Source organism: Callithrix jacchus, chromosome 15 (genome assembly GCF_049354715.1).
Source record: "Callithrix jacchus isolate 240 chromosome 15, calJac240_pri, whole genome shotgun sequence".
NCBI lineage: Eukaryota > Metazoa > Chordata > Mammalia > Primates > Cebidae > Callithrix > Callithrix jacchus.
The window spans coordinates 46,934,517-46,954,446 of record NC_133516.1 but is presented as its reverse complement, the minus strand read 5'-3'; positions in this window follow the sequence as shown (position 1 = coordinate 46,954,446).

Sequence of the window (19,930 nt, the reverse complement as noted above, 5' to 3'; positions counted from 1 at the left end):
GTTGAGTGACTTGCCCAAGGCAACATAGCCAATTAATGGAGCCAGGATTTGAACTCATTGTATCTGGCTTATGTGGTACAAATTAGAAATTAAGCTGGAGTTGCTTATAGGCATTTATGTTATTCCTTGAGGTTTACTGATCCTACTTCACTAGTCTATGATGAAGCTTGCACTTTGGGAGAACATGGGAAGGCTGAGATTGGGAACTGTGCCTAGCCTGAATGGAAAGAGTTATCCAATTTTGTCCCCATTCTTGTATCACACGGGTGAATATGTTGGCATAACATAAAGATCCTAAAGAGTTTTGAAATATATCTGTATTATGGTGGGAACTGTGTTATGCTGGAACTGTCTCCCCTTCTATCTCTCTGCTTTCTTAGAGACTTTGCTTAATATCCCAAAGAGGCAAACTTCACAGCTCCTCTGATTGGACTAGGGGTAGACACAAAATGACTTCTATCAGACTCTCTCTCCATGGTTTTTGAAATTAGCTTCCTTTGGAGAGATTAGTTAGAAAGTCATATAGACTTGTGATTGGAAGTCACCAACCATCTCAGGGATGTCGTGGTCATTGATGTGTTCGTAATCAGAAAATAACTGTGTAGAGAGAAACAGGAATAAATGAATGAAAGGGTTCAGTCAAATCCAATGAGGCACAAGGAAAATCTTGCATATGCTTCCTCTTCCCTCAGATATAAAAAGTACTTGAGCCTTTATTTTTCAGATGTCACTTCAAGCTTTTATTTTTGAGGTCCTGACCATAAAATCAACAGAAGAAGATAGAGTAGAGATAAGGAATGAAAATGAGTCCAGTGACATCATTAGGATCCTGAATTCATTTTCGCTCTAAGCCAGCCTCTACCCTGAACGTTTCCGATAGAGGGGACAATATCTTCTCTCTCTTTCTCTCTCTCAAGTCAATTCAAGTTTTCAGCCCAACAAAAGATAAAGAGTTTCTTTGTTTTGAGACAAGTCTTGCTCGGTTGCCCAGGCTGGAGTGCAGTGGTGTGATCTCAGCTCACTGCAACCTCTGCCTCCTGGGTTCATGCTATTCTTCTGCCTCAGCCTCCCCAATAGCTGGGATTACAGGCTCCTGCCACCATGGCTGGGCTAATTTTTGTATTTTTTGTAGAGATGGGGATTCACCATGTTGGCCAGGCTGCTCTCAAACTCCTGACCTTGTGAACTGCCCACCTTGGCCTCCCAAAGTGCTGGGATTACAGGCATGAGTCACTGTTTTCAGCTGATAAAGAGTTTCTGACATATGAACTTCACTTAGAATGAAGTTCATATGTCAGAATGTATTGGCAATGAAATGGCAAAACATTTCTTTGTTTTGCAGGCTGCTCAGCCAAACTCGAAGAAAAAAAGGAAAAGAAATGCTGCGTCAGCTGCTTTTTGACAGTAGTTGTTTCATTTATTTCTTTCTGATTTGTTGTTTTTGTAAAGAACATGTAAGAAACTCTTCAACTGAATTCCATATGGTGCCCAATCCTAATCCTTCTGAAGCAAAAAAATGTTTTTCTCTCAGGGTGGTTCCTGGGGTACTGTGATTCTAAAAGAATAAGATATGGAAAGAGTTGGCCAGATTGCAGGATAAACACACACACACACACACACACACACACACACACACACACACACACACTTTTTCAACCTGAAGAAAGGTAGCAGAAATGATTAAGCAAAACAAAACAAAAACTGAAGGTGGGTAAAAGTGAAATATCCAAGTTTCACTTTCCAAAAGCTTCTAGCAAATTGAGAAAATGACCAAAAACACAATAAGGAAAGTCTGGCTTAGGAAGAAAGACATGAATTAAAAGCGGTACGCATAGAAACAGAGCTTCTCTCTTTCAAGGTAGTGTCTTGGCATTGAAACTCATTGGTACGATCAGCCTTGACTAAGCTCCCTAAACTAATAACTATGGCTCCAGGGATGTGATACTGTAATTGATCAGGCTTGGATCACCTGACCAGCTATGGTGCTGTGGAAATGATAAACACCATCCTACTGAGATTATGGAAGGGGCGGTTTCATGTGGAAATCAGAATGCAAAACACAAGTGAATGGAAGTTAGGCAGATAACAAGAGAAAATATCCAGACTAGAGTTCCCTCGAAAGTGGCCACTATGTAGAATCCAAAATCCTTTAATGACATATTTCTTGTTTTTTTTTCTTTTTTTGAGACGGAGTTTCGCTCTTGTTACCCAGGCTGGAGTGCAGTGGCGCGATCTCGGCTCACCGCAACCTCTGCCTCCTGGGTTCAGGCAATTCTCCTGCCTCAGCTTCCTGAGTAGCTGGGATTACAGGCACGCGCCACCATGCCCAGCTAATTATTTTTTGTATTTTTAGTAGAGACGGGGTTTCACCATGTTGACCAGGATGGTCTCGATCTCTTGACCTCGTGATCCACCCGCCTCGGCCTCCCAAAGCGCTAAGATTACGGGCGTGAGCCACTGTGCCCGGCCTTAATGACATATTTCTAAGTGAAACATTTTTGCCTAAGATAAGCATTTCTGTAAGATTTATGAAAAATATGACTGTTTCTCTATGTTAGCATTTTCACACTAACAGGAATAGTTCTGAAACACTGAAAACTTAGAAACCTATAGAATACCTGTAATATTACCAAGAAAGTAAGGATTAAATATTAAGAGATTGTGAAAATTTCAGTTTCTGTTTTTTGTTATGTGGCCTTAATATCAGAAAAAATTCTGAAATTATTTACTTTAATGAACTCCAAAGGACTCAGGATTTCCTCTGGAGTTCATTAAAGTAACTAATTTCAGAATTTTTTACATAATAATTTTTATAAAACTGTAATTTTTGTGAAACTGTCAGCCTTGGGCTCTTTGAATATGTCATATTTAGGAACTCTCTCAAAGATGCAGCTATAAAGAAAGAAGACAGGACTTGGGGTGACTAGTCGACCCTACCAGAATGGTTTCTTGAATAGTTTTGGCCCCTCACAAGAGGTTTTTTTTTTTTAAAGTATATATTGTGTTCAGACTTGGGTTGAAAGTGTGATTTTTCTCATCATAACTTTTTAAAATCCTTTCAGAGAATTTTGATACAGAAATAACTGATTAATTTGGAAATCTTCCCTCACACCTAGGAAATACATCTCATTCTGAGATGAAGATGGCTGGTTACGATAAAAAGCCAGTGAGTGTAAGGTAAACAGGCATTGTTGAATAACTGCAGTGATGGGAGAAATAAGATGGTAGTCATGCAATTTCTACCCGACTTCCTTTTCTCCAGCTTGATACTCTACCTTCAGAAGCAGGTGAACATGCCATCCATCACATTCTTCATTTTCTTTGTAGTAACTTTTATTGGTTTGAATTACCATATGCTGTTCACTTATAATATGTAGTGTTTTAGTTGAAAGAGGCGTGAATAACTAAAATTACATCTTTTTTAACGAAACCTTTGTTCTTAAACACAGGAAGTTGTAAACTTTTTAACAGCAAATTTTATTAACTCATAGGCAATACTTTAAATTATGATACTCTATTGAGTCAATGCCTTGAACGTGAATCAGGAGGTTAACTTTTGCCACAAACTGTCAATCTTTACTCCCAAATTATGGTAAGCAGTTAATTTTTTTGTTTCGGCTTTGAAATTGAATGATTCTCTTTGCTCAGTTGTGTCAGTCAGAAAAGGGGATTTTTCTTCTCAGCTGAGCTCTGCATGTTTCTCTAGCAAATTAACATCTTCTCCCCGAACACATACTATGTTATTATTAACGTTCATCAATTTCTAAATATTTCTCTAAAGTTCTGAGGGATCTGACAGTTTAAACTGTATCCCATTATTGACAATATTAGACACAACCTTCTGAAAACCCTTCTGCAGGCTTTAGTGTGGGTTTCTGTAAGATTTGCAGTAAAATGTCATTATATTTGCGTCTTTTTTTGAGAGAGAGAAAGAGAGGACAAGCAAAATGGTATTCAGAATCACTTGCTGAAGCTTTCTGTACGCATTTGTAGACCAAAAAATATGGTCTTGGAAAGAAGAAAAAGTAAATTTTTTAGGAACATCCAGTCAACTGGTATATAAGCCTAAGTGCACATGAGAGTTGCCCAAGAAAATTCATTGCTACCTTATTTGTGTCAGCTAAAAAATTTAAAAACAGAAATAACCTAAATTTGTAAATCAATGAAAAGTTAAATAAACCATGACATCATGTAATATTATGTAGTACTTAAAGTGGATTTACCTGAACCAACTTAAAATGAAGCTCAGGAAAACATTATTAGGAATAAAAAAAGCAATAGCACAACATTTGATATAGTGGGACAATTTTTTCTGTAAAATATACGTCTTCATGTATACATGTCTACCAACTGTTAACTATAGTTACCTCTGAGCAGTGAGACTGCTGGGTAATGAATAGGGAGGACTTTGCTGCTACCTTGAAATATCCATGCAAAAAAAATTGTGTGCATGTATAAAGATTGTAAAATGTACATGCACAAAAGAAAATAGGTTATCAAGCACTTTCATTCTACAAGTGAGAGAACAGAGCATGGAGAAATTAAATGACTTTCTCATGGTAACACAGCTCTTTAAAGTCAGAATTTGAATTTAGAACTTTGGACTTCAACTTGTGTATGATTACTCCTCTACCAGATTGGTGCTTTTTATGTTAATCAGAAAAAAAAATTTAATCATGAATGCCTGCATCTTTGAAATACAGTAGAAATAACCCCTCCCACCCCAAAACCTTGAAATTTAAATTTTAGAAGTTTGGATCTTGCTTTTCCTCATGACATCTATCTATAAATGCACTTTTGTAGATGATTTAGAATTAAATGTTTCTCTTTAATTTTCAGGTGACTTTTATTGTCATCTAGTAAGTAGGCTAACCCTAGTGCAGGGAAGAAAATCTTAATTAACTGATGAGTGGTTAAATGAATCTATAAAATTAAGAGGAGGAGGGCAAAGGGGAAGGAGGGAAGACTGCCTTCTATGCTGCTTTGTGTAGTAATCCAATCACACAACATTGGCAAAAGTCTCCATGGCTCAGCTCTTCCAACAAAGGTGTTCCTTGTAGTGATATCCAGAAATCAGCCTCACAAAACCATCTATCCAGGTGGGCTTTGAATTGAGCTCTGTTTCTTCTTTAACTTGGTCTCATTTATTTCTTCCTCCCTGGCTACCCACAAAAAGTTGTTCTGGAGAAATGTTCCAGCACCTAAACTCGCCCTGTTGAGTACTTTCTTCATTGTTTTCTTGTAGTCCTCCTTAAATTGCAGACATTTAAACTAATTAAGCTGTAATATTCTATTTCTATCTGGGGGTGGGATCTGAGTTTCCTGAGTGCTGAGGAACAAACATTGTTAGGGATGTAGAAAAGGCATGATCAGAAGAATAGGGAGATTCTGAGCTAAGTTTCAGAATCAGCTAATATTCAGTATCATCTTATCATCATCAGTCACCACCATCATCAATCTAGACCCTGTAAACTTCAGAGATACCATTTATTGGGCATTGACTAGGAGCCAGGCAGTAAGGTAGGCAGTTTACATGAATTTATGCCTCATTACAGTCTACTGGGGGCAGATACTGTTATGATTCCCATTTGTCTATAAGGAGATTAAAGTCAATAAAGCTTAGATTGGTTCAAGGTCACATTGGCTAAGAACTGCCTTGCTTTTTTTTAAAGGAAAATTGTCTTCTCTCAGGATTCAATCTTTGGGTAGGAAAACAAGCCAGGGGACTATATAACAAGATAGTCATCACAGAAGTGTGATCTTCCAACACTTCTTGACCCTAGTGGATTCAGCTTATTAGTATATAGGAAAGGTCTTTGACTTTTTGAAAATATCTATTAATTTCCTTGTTTGGGAAAATTTACAATTTATATGTTTCAGATGCCATTGAACCATTCACTGCTTTGTCATGGGTAGGAAGGATGTTTGTGAAAGGAAGGCCAGGTGGCATCCTCATTTGGCTTCATTTGTGTGATAGGTGGCTGTGATATCCTGGCACTGAGAAGGAAGCCCCAAAGCCATTTGAAAGATGAAAGGGCCTATCTTGAAATACGATTTGCTGGAAGATCACAACCCAAGCATCTAAAATGTTAGTTCAGATAAAGGATGGCAAAGAGCTACCAGTCTTCAAACTGGAATTTCTAATTAGAATTTTAACATCATGAAATTATCCTTGCTCCAGCCTTGGAAACTACCTTTTCTTATAGGAAGTAGATAAAATTTTCCTATCCCTTGGTTATGGACTTCAAAGTTATGCAAGAATCAGTTTTTTGGTTTTTTTTTATTTTTGTCATTTTGCCCAGCTTTGGTATCTGGGCGTTCCTGCTGAATTCTATAGTTCAGATTCTTGTCTACAGCTCGAGGCTCATCTTAATATAAATGGCAGGTTTGTCCTACCTCAGGTGCTTATTAAAATGTCATTCAGCAATTAGCTGAATCAAGAAGAGGAACATAGTATGCCTTTATTCTGTCTCAAAGCGTGCCCATATCTAAGCTGAGAATCTCGGTTTGCTCCCATCACACTGAAGCAGCTGTTGGTTAGGGCGCCTAGGTTATAAATACAGAAGGAGCAAGTGCTGTGCTTTGGAGATACCTAAAGGAGAATAACTTCTGCTACCTTCTACTAACAGCACCAATCAATTTTGAAAGTGATAAGGATAGATTTCCTGGGGGCCATCAGCTGCTGTGTAACACATCTTGAAATGTAAGAATTATATTGAAACATTGCTATTTCATGCAGCACTTTACACAAATTTTTAGATTTAACCTTGAAAGTTGAACAGAAAGGGCTGTCAAAAAAAAAAAAGCTTAAACCCTACAAAATCCATACTGCATCATGTATATATTGATATTATTGATGTGAGTTTTTCTTCCTCCAGTGAATTAGAGGGAATCCCTGAGATATTGCTATCACACTAAAGGGTTAAGTTTTTAGGGCAAGTCTGAAAGAGTTTAATTTTTCTCAACACTTTGCTTCGACTCTGGAAGTTGCCACAACATGCCTCACTTTGGTAGCACAGCTATGGAGACATCCTTTGGGAGTGGAAAACGTAGTAAAAATAGGGACTCTTCCCTTCTCACTCTCACTAGTGAGTACCATGAAGAAATATAATGGATTTGCATGCTTAGTATACTAAGGACATTATTTCCAATAGTATTTTTATCTTAATCGATAGTAAGCAACTAGAAAAGAAACTTATAAAGAATGTACTGTGTCACTTAAAAAATATTTCAAGTACTTTAAATTGGCAAATTAAATTTTCCTCATTTTTTAGAATTGAAAACTACTTCATTGATGTGCAATTCTTATTAAGTACATTTTCTACTGACTCAAGTCCTATCTTTGGTTGCTCTTGTTAGAATTCTGCAGTAGGAATCTAAATAAATAAGTAAATATATGCACTGGGCCAACTTTTAGAATAGTGGAGTAAGAATCTCTGAAAATTTACTTGTTTATATAAGAAATGAGGAAATAAGAACAATTACAAGCAAATAAACAAATAAAACCAACCAAACAAACAAAAAACTTGTCAAAATCAACTTTTGAAGAACTCTGGAAGTAACTAAAGGCTTACAGCAATTTGAATAAAAACAATCTATTCAAGAAAAATAATTAAAACTTGGTAGAAAAATTAGATTCATAGCATTTTTAAATTTATAATTCTTTCCTCTTCCACAGCCATAGTAGCCTTGAAAACCAACAGACTTACAGTTATAATTTCTGGGAAAACCATAGCCTTCCAGCCACTGGAAAAGACAAAATAGGTTTGGAGTTTTCCTAAAGCCTTTTCCTCAGAGAATTTCCACTATTTGGCTTATCTGAAACCTTGCTGAAAAGCTCCCTTCTCAGGGCTTGTTTTTATTTGACTTCATTCAGAACTCACTCTGTATGAATAGTATAGTCTCCAAGGTATTTATTGAAAATCATTGACAGCAAATGTTTGATGTTGTAGCTGTCTGAGGTACCACCAGTTGGGGCTAACAAGAGGTTGACCAAACAACTTAAAAGGAAAAACTGAGGATTGAGACATTTGCAGTGGTCTTTGAAGGGCTCTGACATATTCCTGGGACTCTGGAAAGCCACAGAAATTCTATATAAAAAATCATAATGAATCCACAAAGGAATTATTGGAGTTAATAAACAAGCTCAGTAAGGTTGCAGGACACAAGATTAATACACGAAACTCAGTTGAATTGCTATACACTAGCAATGAACAAACTGGAAAGGAAATCAAGAAAGAAGTTCTGTCTACAATAGCGTAAAAAGAATAAAATACTTGAATCAATTTCACAAAAGAATGGCAAGTTTTGGCACTGAAAATGAAAAGCCATTTCATTGAAGTTAAGAAATACCTAAATAAGTGGGAAGACATTCTGTATTTATGGATTGGAAGAATTAACATTGCTAAAAGGCAATGCTTCCCAAATTGATCCAAAGATTCAATGCAATCTCTTTCAAATCCAAGCTGCCTTTCTTTGCATAAATGGAAAAGCAAATCCTGAAGTTCATGTGGAAATGCAAAGGGCCCAGAATAACCAAAACAATCTTGAAAAAGCAGAACAAAGTTGTAGGCTTTGCCCTTTTTAAGTTCAAATCTTCCTATGAATTTATAGTAATCAAGATGGAATAGTACTGGCACAAAGATAGATAAATAAGACAAGTACATGAATAATGTAGAATCAAAAGTCTAAGGAAAAAACCCTAGCATTTATAATTAATTGATTTTTGCTAAAAGTGCCAAGACAATTTAGTAAGGAAAACAGTCTTTTCATCAAATCATGCTGGGACAACTGGATACCCGCATGCAAGAGAATGAAGTTGTACTCCCTACCTCACATATATACAAAAATTAACTTGCAACAGATCATAGATTTAAATTTAAGAACCAAAATTATTTTTTGTGACATTGGATTAGATATGCTTTCTTAGAAATAACACCAATGGCATAAACAACAGAAAAAAAAATTAAACATCATCAAAATTAAAACTGTTGTGCTTCAGAGGATACCATCAATGAAGTTAAAAGACAACCCAGATAATGGGAGAATATATTTTCAAATCACATATTTGATTAGGGTCTAGTATCCAGAATATTTAAAGAACTTCTTACAACTCAACAATAAAAAAGAAAATCTAATTTAAAAATTGACAAAATATTTGAATAGATCTTCCTCCAAAAAAAGATATACAAATAGCCAATAAGCACATGAAAAGGTATTCCACATCATTAGTCATTAGGGAAATGTAAGTCAAAATCACATGAGATATCATTTCACATTTGTTAGGATGACTATATCTAAAACACAAAAATAACAAGTGTTGTGAGGGTGTGGAGAAATTACAAATTAGAAGGAACCATGTCTTTAGAACCCCAAACATTGTTGGTGGGAAGACAGTTTGGAAGTTCCTCAAAAATTCAAGGTAGAGGTACTATATGACCCAGAAATTCCAAATTTAGGTATATATCATAAAGAATTAAAAACACATGTCCACATAAAAACTTTTGCATGAATGTTCATAGAATTAATAATAGCCAAAAGGTAAAAACAACACAAATGTCCATCAGTTGATGAATGGATACACAAAATATAGTATGAATAAACAGCAGTATTATTTAGCCAAAGAGAGCAGTGAATACTGTTATCTTCTACAACATGGAGGAACCTTGAATAAGGGAAAGGAGTCCTTCCCTTACAATGCATATTGTAGCACTGCATTTATATGAATTGTCTAGATTGGCAAATTTATAAAGACAGAGGAGGGTTAGTTGTTGGGAGGGGCTGGATGAAGGAGGAGGAAGGAATGGCTGCTAACAGGCATGGAGATTCTTTTTGGGATAATGACAGTGTTCTGGAATTAGATAGTTGTGATAGTTGCAAACCTTTGTGAATATGCTGAAAACACAGTATGCATACTTTAACAGGATAGATTTTATGATATGTGAATTATATCTCAATATAGCTGTTATTAAATGAAAAAAAAAAAAATGAAGACATTGCCCCAGCTGTTCTCAATTGCTGTACTCAGGACTTTGTGGATGAATGACTCAGCAGAACTCAGTATTTATTTAATTAATTAATTTATTAATTTATTTTGAGGCTGAGTCTCACTCTGTTGCTCAGGCTGGAGTACATTGGTGCAATCTCAGCTCCCTGCAACCTTGGCCTCCCGGGTTCAAGTGATTCTCCTGCCTCAGCCTCCTAAGTAGCTGGAATTATAGGCACTCACCACCACACCTGGATAATTTTTGTATTTTTAGTAGAGACGGGGTTTTGCCATGTTAGCCATGGTGGTCTGGAATTCCTGACCTCAGGTGATCCACCTGCCTCAGCCTTCCAAAGTGCTGCGATTACAGTCGTGAGCCACCCCACCTGGCCATTTCTTTTATTTTTAAAAAAGCAAGACTATTTTACAACACAGAAAACATATATTAAACAAAATATATTCATCACATATTACTGTTATAAAGTAGATAAACAGACTTCTTCGCAGACACCACATGGAGATGGGATTCACCCACAGATATAGTCAAAGTACTGTGGTCATTTCACATGAGTTTGGGTTGGCAAAGACAAAAAGAAGAAGTTAGGCAGAATAATTCAGGCCTGATGATTCTCCTCTTCATCAACAATAAAAAGCCTTTTCTTAGATTCTTAACTGTCTAGCCTGGTTCTCTCTACTGATTATCTTTAACAGATAATAGTTTGTCTGCCAAGTACTGGTAATTATTTTAGATTGTGAGATTTCACTGTGATTAAGTGAGTTAAAATCTGTCTCCCTGGCATCCTAAATAAAGCCTATACCTCTCAGAGTTTAAGCAATTTTTTTTTCTTAAGATGGAGAATGGTTAAAAGGAGATTGATGTCTCCTTGTAAAAAACAACAACTGCCCTCCGCCCAACCAAACACACACAAACAAACTCTTCAGACTCTTCTAGTTAGTGTCACAGTAAAAGAAGACAACCAACAAAAGATTGAGCCTTTTGACAATGGAGATGGCTTTAAACCTGAACCATTCTGTTGAGGTTTTTGTTGATCTGGTCTGTTCCTTTCCAGGTAGAGATTTTGTTTATTAATGCATACGCTTAATTCTAACATTCTAATGCTAATGTTTTATTTCTATTCCCCTGGGCCCAAGAATACATTCCTGCCAAGATGCCAAGATGTTTTTTTTGTTGTTAGTGGTGGTGAGACGGAGTCTCGCTCCGTCGCCAGGCTGGAGTGGTATGATTCTGGCTCACTGCAACCTCCTCCTCCCGGGTTCAAGCTATTGTCTTGCCTCAGCCTCTGAAGTAGCTGGGACTACAGGTGCAAGCCACCATGACCAGTTAGTTTTTGTATTTTCATCACTGAAAAGGAGGCACATAAGAAATTTCAAGTTTGAGTTTCAATATTTTAGTTTGTAATGTGTTCATAGGCATAAAAATATTTTGCTCTGTATTTACTAACTTAAATCTTGCATGCTTATATGATCTTGATTTAACCAAGGTGGTACACCTGAGGAAATGTAATTGTAAAATTGGATTGTAATTTAAATGTTCCATGGAATCAAACTAAGGATATTATTCATTTTATGGATTGACAAGTTATTTTAGGGAGAGGTTGAAACATAGATCAAGCACAACTCTTCCCCTTGGTGAACCTCTTTTGGCCATTTGACAATTTCTCTACCTTGGACATATTTATCATAGGTTTGTCATAAGAGGTCAAAGAGGAAGGCTTTGAACTGTCATCTACAAACTGAATTATCTGATGTCATTTATAAATCTTCTGCAATCTGGGGACAGAACTTGTTTATTAAGATCTGATTTATACTGTGGAATTCCCATGTGGATATGAATATGGTAATCTTGAAGGGTGATTTAGATTTTCTGTTGTTATTTCCTAGGGACTAGTTTTGCAAAAGAATGCATATAAATTACAAATTAGAAGGAACCATGTCTTTAGAATTTTGTACTTACATTAGTAATGGAAGCAGTCTGGCATTGTTAAAAACAATTGAAGTATCTGAAAATGTTTCCAAATAAAGTGGAAAGCTATTGTCCCAGTCCTTCTCAGTGACATGACTCCTAAAAAGAAGAATAAATTAGTAGGAAATTCGGTCTGGCTTAATGTTGGAAGACTTACATCCAAAATAGAAGTGAGTTTTTAGGTCTGGGTTAGAATCTACTTAATCTCTGAAAGTTTTGGGAATTAAATCCAGAAATTTCAAGATGATAGATCTTTAGCATGCTAGCATGCATGGCAGTACCCTCATGTCCCACATAAGGTGGATATCATGAATGAAACAGGACAAACTTTCCTGCAAAACTCTAAGACAAAGTATGATAGCCAGTCTCCGAGATGTTCCCCAATGATCATAGCCTCTCCCATGTATCCATAACCTTCTATCCCACATTGTATGAGGCCGGCCTATTTGACCAATAGAGTCCTGCAGAAATGACTGTGTGTGACTTCCAAGGCTAAATTATAAAAGACATCATGATGACTGCCTTGCTCTTGTGGATCGTGTCCTCTGAGGGAAGACAGTTGCCATGTCAGAAAGACCTTTAAGCAACCCTGTGGAGAAACCCACATGGTAAGGCCAACTGCTAACAGCGAATACCAACTTATGAGTCACCTGAGTGAACCGACTTGGAAGTAGATCCATCAGTCCTAATCATGCCTTCAATTGACGGCAATTTCCTGAGGGTCCTAGAGCCAGAGCAACTCAGCCAAGCGTCTCCTAATTTTCTGACCTATAGAAACTACAAGAGGTTATAAATGTATGTTTGGATACATTTGGATCCTTGGATTTACTTCCAAGACGGTTCACTCAGGTGACTGGTAAGTTGGTATTGGCTGTTAGCCGTTGGGCTTACCATGTGGGTTTCTCCACAGGGTTGCTTAAAGGTCTTCCTGACATGGCAACTGTCTTCCCCCAGAGGACACGATTCACAAGAGCAAGGCAGTCATCATGATGTCTTTTATGACTTGTTTTAAGCTGCTAAATTTGAAGATAATTTGTTACATCACAATAGATATCTAATGTGTAATGTTTGAAAGGTGATTCCTGAAAGTTTAAACGAGTGAGGAAAATGAGTCAGGGAAGACAGAAGTCAATAGGCTGATGAGTAAGTTACTGCTTCAGGCAAATGAGTTCAGTCCCACTGGGGATCCTGCAATGGTTGTATAGGATACACCTGAGAACAGTATCCCTGAGGGAAGAGAATGCTTGCTTATTTTCCCAATGACTTCCATTTCTCACTGGTTAAAGGTTTCCTCTGGAAGCATTAAATCCTCAGTACTTGCAGGCTGCCTTGCCCTTGGGTTCCCAAGGAATCAGAAAATCCTCAATCAGAGGAGCAGAAAGCTGCAGGTGGTGGAAACAGAAAGCTGTCCTAATGCAAAGAAGCTGTCCACAGAGCCCAGAAGTAAGCTCAGGGGTGAAGCTGGACTGAGTGAAGGATGGGTTGGATGATGGGTGGGACTTGGATAATGCCTGCTATGTAACTTCATAGACTTTGTCATTACCACTTTGAGAGGACACTCCCAATCAGTTAGAGTTGGGATTTGAGATAGTGTCCACTTGTCTGCTTCAGTAGACAAGCAGAATGTACTCCCAGCTCTTTGTTCTGGCCCCTGCACTCAACACCACTTTCCAACTGGTGAATTCTTGTTTAACTTGCAAAGGCGGAAGGCTACCTACTCTGTGAACCTTACCTAATCATGCCTCCTTAGCCTGGCTAAGTTAGCTTCCCTTTATTCTGATTCCCTGTTTTCAATAGATACATGGATTATCACCGTTTCCTGATGTGTTTGTCTCCCACCAGCGTGTAAGCTTTTGCTCATCTTTGTATTCTCAATGTCTGGTATGTATTAGACACTCAAAAAATGTCAGGTGCTACTCATAGGTGGAAGCTAAGAAAAGTTGATCTTACATAAGTAAAAAGTAGAACAGAGAATACTGGAGGCTGGGAAGGGTAGGATAGGGAGCAATTTGCTACAGTGGCAAAATGACAGCTAGCTAGGAGGAATAAGTTCTAGTGTTCTATAGCACTGTAGAATCACTATAGTTCACAATAATATATAGTTTCAAATATATGGAAGGAGGATATTAAATGTTTCTAACACAAAGATAGGATAACTATTGGAGATGATGGATATACTAATTACCCTGATCTGATCACTACACATTATATGAATTGAAACATCATTATGTATCCCATAAATTTGTATAAGTATTATATGTCAATTAAACAGAAGAAGAAAAATTAAGAAAGGAAAGAAATGTGAGGTGAAAACAAAGCTAGAGGAGTTGGGGAAATGTCTAAACCACAGTGTTTTACAGTATTCTCTCAGTTTATTTTCCCTACAGAGGTACTCATAGATGTTTTATTATGGTTAAAAGTAAACAGTTTAAGCACTTTAGGATTACCTGGATTCATCTGTACAACAGTAAGCCAGATAAGAATAAAGGTTCTGCCAAACTGACCAGTTTGGGAAGATGTAATGTTAAGCCTCAGGCCATCCAATACCCGAACTGATTTACCATATGTGCTTTTAAATCTGTTCTATCTTATCATCTTGGTAGAGAAACTTTTGCACTTAAAAAAAAAGAAAGATTCTGTAAGGCAAAAGCACGAAATGGATATGTTGCCATGTAAGTGTGGGGCATGAGATTTGGTTCCTATTATTAAAGTTAGAAGAATAAAGTTTACATCTGAAGGGAAAAAGTGACCAGAGAATTTCAGAGCTCCCATTGTTTCTAAAAGTGCCCAGGGAACAATCCCATCACCAAACATTAACAAATGCCGTTCTCTTGTCCCGGATTGACCCGTGGCCCTTACCCATGGTTCACTTGTGATTTAGCCAGCATGGATTAAATCATCTTTCCCTTCAGGGCAGGACAAGCAGAGAGAAGTTTCATTTTGGCTCATTTTGTTTTGTTTTTACCCCCTCTGAGCCATTCTATGGTTTATGTCGAGGACATTGAACAGTTGCTGGACCTGGAGAATCCCTTGTTCTCAGATGCCAAGAGTTAAATGGATTCAGTGCAATGTCCAGGGGGCGTTATGAAAGGTGCTAACAGATGTTGATTTCAGCTTTGTCATTAAAATGCTTCTCAAAAGCCACCTGATGTCCCTGGGTTAGAGGTTTTCTTTCAGCCTTTTCTCATTATATTTTAACTCTGTTTTGTGAACTAAACCTTTGAAGAAACTTGAGAGCTATTTTGGAAACCCAAGAAGTAGAAAACATGAAATGTCTATAGCTCTGAAATATGTGTGACCTTATTCTCCATGTCTGTAGGGCAGGGAAGGCAAAAGCAGATGCTAAGTATTTTTCTGTGCTCTGAAATATCATATTACTTAAAAATTTTACCATTAATTCTATTATAATGATCTATACACAGTAGTTTCCACTGTGATCTTTGTAGAATCCTTAAATTTGGGTGCTAAAAAGATTTATACCATGTTTGGAATATAATAATGACTGGAACTTTTGAATGCTTTAATTTTTCCTAAAGGTGTACATAATAAATCTAATAATATGCACCCAAATGCTCTTTCTTCTTATAGTTACCTGTAGTGAAGATAAAGACTAAATGTCAGTATCAGGCTCAGGATTTATATTATTACAAGTGGTTTGGGACTCATCTAACTGCAAGTAAAAAAGAAATCTTTTAATTCAGCTGATTTCATTTCACTTCAGCTCTAGTGGCACAATTGAATTTTGCTGGGGTCTGATTAAATTAGGATTGTAAACAATTTCTGGCTATTCACAGCAGAAAAGCAGTGTCTATCTCTGAAGATGTCTTTTACACAAATAATCCTGCTTTCACCAATTAGAAAATGACCTATTATAGGTCTGAAATGTCAAGGATATGTCTAGTATTTGTTGGCCAAGCATCCCATCTCCTTTCCTTGGAGAACCATCCATTTGCAACTTTCACCCTCCCTACCCGAAGCCCCAGGTGGGGATGATTCAATTTTGAAGGTTCAGGAGTGGGCTCAAGACTCAGGCCAAGCCAATTCAGGATCAGATTTCTCTGATTGCAATGATTGGTTCAGGGATGGGCACCTGTATTAAATTAGACCAATCAAGAGCTTTCTGAGGACTTTTGCTGGGATTATCAGACAAGAATTCCACCTGTCTTCTAAGAAACTTTCTTCAGAATTCTCAGTGGCCACTTTTGGCACCAGATAGAGAGAACCCACCATCAAAATTAAGAAATCCAGAGGAGAGAGGAGCTAAGGAAAGGTAAGAGAGAGTTCTTTTGAGGAACAACTGATCTTAGCTTTCTCTGTTGTATGAGTGAATAAGTCCTCCTTTTGTTGTTATTAATTTAGCTTTAGGGGTTGGAATCCAAAGTAATATACAGAACTACCTTGGAGATCCTTGGCAGGGTGGATGGAGTGTGACCTCTTGGAGATGTGACAGGGTCCTGGGAGGTGAGGCAGGGGGATCCACAAAGACATACCCTGCTCTGGCTGTCACTCCAATTTTTTTGGCTTGAATACTCTAACTTTAGGCTGTTTTTTGGCCCATTTTTAGGGGTAGAGAAAGCCAGAATGAATGCCAGACAGGTACCTGGGTTCTTGTCCCTGGTCTGCACTGACCCATGACCTTGTGCAAATTTCTTCCAGTGCTAAAGCCACTGGCTTCCCCTCTGTGGATTGCAGTTTCTTTGATGTTAAACCTAGGTTGGTAAAGTTCAAACTCTTCTGAGGCACCCTCGCATTTGTGGGAGGAATTCACCTTAGGAAATAGAGATCAAATCATCCCAATTCCAGCTCTTTACCATGTTTCCCTACCTGTTCAACCTGCAAGTAATCTTTTACCTATTTTATGTTTAAGATTGCACTTGAAAAAGAAAAAAAAAAAAGCCCTTTTTAAAAAATGTTTGAAAACCACTGAAGAGTTTGCTAACCTTGCTTTCAGCTTGTCTCTCTGACATCATCAAGATACTAATCCATGAGAACATCATGTTGATGGAGTTAGAGCCTGGTCTGCCCCTGGGCTGAGCTAAGCCTCTTGATGTATCCTCAGGCCCTATGGATGCAATGAGCCAAAGGCATTGTGTTACCTTTTTTCCTTTTTAAAATGGTGGGTTTGTTTTCTTGGTAATACTAAGGATATTTAAATCCCTGGACCTCCTTTCCCCAAAAGGCATATTTGATGAACAATGTGTTGTATTTGTTTCTTTTTAAGGTGAATTGTTTACACAATTAAAAAATTATATAAATAGTATTTGCTCATTATAGAGATTTTTAAAAATCAGAAAATTAAGCAGGAAAAAAAATCCATTTTCTCATTATCCAAAGACAAGCCAGTCTTCTACTGAAATCTCCCCGATAGCTTTCCACTGCCTTTGGGATCAAATCTCTTGTCCAGGGGCTTACCCAGCACCTCCCCCTGACCTGGACTGGGCTTAAAACCCAAGTCACAACCCTTGTCCATTCCCCTTTTGCATTTAATGTCTTCTCTGACTTCTTTTAGTCCATTGAAAGGACTCTCTGGCTTTTACCACTAGACTTTGTACCTCCTGTTCCCACCTTCTCCATCTTGCTGGTTCCTCCTCGAGTTGCAGATCTCTGCTGAGTTGACTCCTGTGCCAACAGGGGCTCTGATAGACACATGCTCCCAAAGTATCTTCTCCTTTCCTGAGCGTTTACTACAAGTTGGTATTGTTACAGGTTTATTTACCTATCTCTCCTCTGTAGCTCCATGATAAGCAATGACTACTTGAATTGTTTTCTCCGTTGTTACTGCCAGTGCTTAGCCCTCATCTGATACAGTTACTCAGTGTAGATTGGCTGAATGAATCAGTGTTGTTCAACCACTGAATTTTTCAATATATTTCTTTTGTCTTATTTTCCTTTTTTTTTTTTTAAAAACCATAGTTTGTGCCAACTATTGGAAGGTTGGTTGTGCTCTGGATGTTCTGTTAAACAATTTGTACAGCATGTGAGAGGCTTCTCTCCTTCTCAATTGTTGTCTCTTCCATGCCAAGGCATTAATATTATTTATGTATCCCCTTCTCTGTGCCAGGCACTGTGCTGGGTGCTTGTCTACACATCAGCTCTGGTGTATTGTCTAGGGCTATGCAGAACAGGGAGGCTTTATCATTCTCATTTTCTGCATTAGAAATTGGAGCCTTGGCCGGGTGCGGTGGCTCAAGCCTGTAATCCCAGAACTTTGGGAGGCTGAGGCGGGTGGATCACGAGGTCAAGAGATCGAGACCATCCTGGTCAACATGGTGAAACCCCGTCTCTACTCAAAATACAAAAAATGAGCTGGGCATGGTGGTGCATGCCTGTAATCCCAGCTACTCATGAGGCTGAGGCAGAAGAATTGCCTGAACGCAGGAGGCAGAGGTTGCGGTGAGCAGAGATCACTCCATTGCACCCCAGCCGGGTAATGAGCGAAACTCCGTCTCAAAAAAAAAAAAAAAAAATTGGAGCCTTGTGGAAGTTAAGTAACTTATCCAAGGATACCCAACTGTTAAGCATCTAAAGTGAGATACGAACTAGGATTCAGATATTTCTGAATTCAAGTTTTCACTGTAATTCTTGTGTTTTTTTTTTTTCCCCATTCAAGTTGCTATAACTACATGCCATAAACTGGGTGGCTTATAACCAATGGAAATTTGTTTTTCATAGTTGTGGAGGCTGGAAAGTTCAAGATCGAGACACCTGCAGATTCAGGGTCTAGTGAGGGTTTTCCGATTTCTAGATGGCTCCTCCTTGCTGTGTCCTCACATGGTGGAAGGTGCAAGGTAGCTCTCTGGAGCTTCTTTTGTAAGAACATTAATCCCATTCATGAGAGCAGAACCCTTTTAACATAAAAATTTTTGGGAAACATAACATTTAAAATGGACTACCCCTTTGATTGTTTCCTGACTTGTGAACTCAGGCCAATCCATAAGGAAGTCCTGTTGGTCTCTATTGGAGTTTTCACTGGGTTCTAGCAAAGTAAATAACTTCAAAAAGGAACATCTTCTTCTCATTCAATCTGCTAACCAGAGGGTAAAGTGACAAAGTACAAATGCAATCGTAGGTAAAAGATTAACCTATTTTAATATGGAAGGTCTTTTTTTGTTGCTGCTTTGGAGGAGTTGACTTAGCCCATCTGGAAATTAGGCACCTTCCTGATATGCCAAGTAGATACTTCCTCTCACTGGCAAGAGGTAGAAATAAAAAAAATTCTATTTTAAAGATCAAGCCTTCCCTGTCCTCAAGAAAATGACAACCAATATTTTCCTTGACACATTTGGATTCTGTTTTAAATGAGGCTCTGAAGGTTTCTAGTAGGCCAAAGAAAATAGTATTAGGGAGTGATGGTCAGTTGAATGGTAGTCTGTGTGCGTGTTTGGGGGAGGTGGCAGGGAAGCACAAAGAAAGGAAACCAAAGCCTGTGGCTCTGGGAAGAAGGGATTTGAGGTGCCCAGGCTCTGCTTAGAAGGCGCTTGGTGAAGTGGACCTGAGAAGGAGCACTGGGTCAGAGAATTTATCAATACACTCAGACAAATATAGAAAATAAACATGACCTCTGCCAAGACATCCACCCAATTGACAATCTAGTTTTCACACCAGGATCCTCTAAGGACTCTTAGCAATGACTAGCAAGAACAACAACTGGACCCAAGCCACAAAGCCTGTTTCTACCTTCATCTGAGGACATGGATGAAGGTACACATACCTTCCTGCATTATCCCCAAGCTACTATAGATTTGAAGGGACCCTTTGAAGTGGAATGGAGGTGAGCACTTCCTATGTGCAGAATGGGGCTGAGCATGGGACAAATATGTCTCTGCATTACTCAGAGACATATTCGTCTCTGAGTTCCCCAGAAAGACAGAGTTTCCCAGAAAGATAGAGCCAATAGGATATATATATACATATATATATATATATATATAATATTAGGCTATAATAGGATATATATATGT